Here is a 959-nt window from a genome sequence, read left to right on the forward strand (position 1 = left end):
CCCATCCCTGGAGGGCTTTTGTACCTTCAGAGCTGATCCTGCCCCTCTCCTGCTCACAGCCTTCCCCTGGCTCCCAGAACCCTGGTACAGACCCCAACCCCTCTACCTGGCAGTCCAGGCCCCATTGATCTGCCCTACATACTCTCTGGCATCACTCTCAGCCAATTTTCCTGTAGACCTTACATTCCAACAAGCAGCCCTCCTTTCTGCAATTAGGTCCTTAACTGTTTCACCATGGGGCATTTGAACCTGTTGTTCCCCAACTCTGATAGGCCCTCTCAGAGCCTCTGTCAGAATCCAACTTCAAGGCACAATTCAAACTTATTACCTGTGCACACACTCATCTCAACCCTCCCGCATAAGTCCCCAACCCATTCACACACGCAGAGGTCACCCCCAAGTATACTCATGCATCTACCACTGCCTCCTGTTCTAGGTTCAAAAATAATAAACACATTTGCTGTGCAACTGTTCTGTATCTGGCACCATCTCTCAGAATTCCCACAACAGGAAAGGTAGGTACCACTTCACAGAAGTGGAAACTGATGCTCAGAGTAGGGTGTTCATCGGCCAAGTCATAAGTAAGTCACAGAGCTGGGAACCAAACCCACAGCTGCCTGAATCTCTATTCCTACTCAGACCCAATTCCTGGGGTGGGGGTCCGGGCGCTCACCTCTTCCTCTGGGTCCTCACGCAAGAATCCTCCCTTACATCCAATGATCTCTCCCAAAAAGTGACATCTCCCTCATTCTGACACACAATGAACTTACCCACTCCACTGCCCACCTCTCGACTCAATGAACTCACCTACCGAGAGGCCCTGCCTTCTTTTCCCCCAACAAAGAAGGTCTTATGGTCCCACCCTTCAAACAAGAGTCTTCCATAGCCCCCTCCGCTCCTCTTCCATTTGATCCCCTTTACCCCCGGCATTTTACCCAGACCTCCACAAAAATGGTCCC

The sequence above is a fragment of the Cynocephalus volans genome, chromosome 10 (assembly GCF_027409185.1).
Source record: "Cynocephalus volans isolate mCynVol1 chromosome 10, mCynVol1.pri, whole genome shotgun sequence".
NCBI lineage: Eukaryota > Metazoa > Chordata > Mammalia > Dermoptera > Cynocephalidae > Cynocephalus > Cynocephalus volans.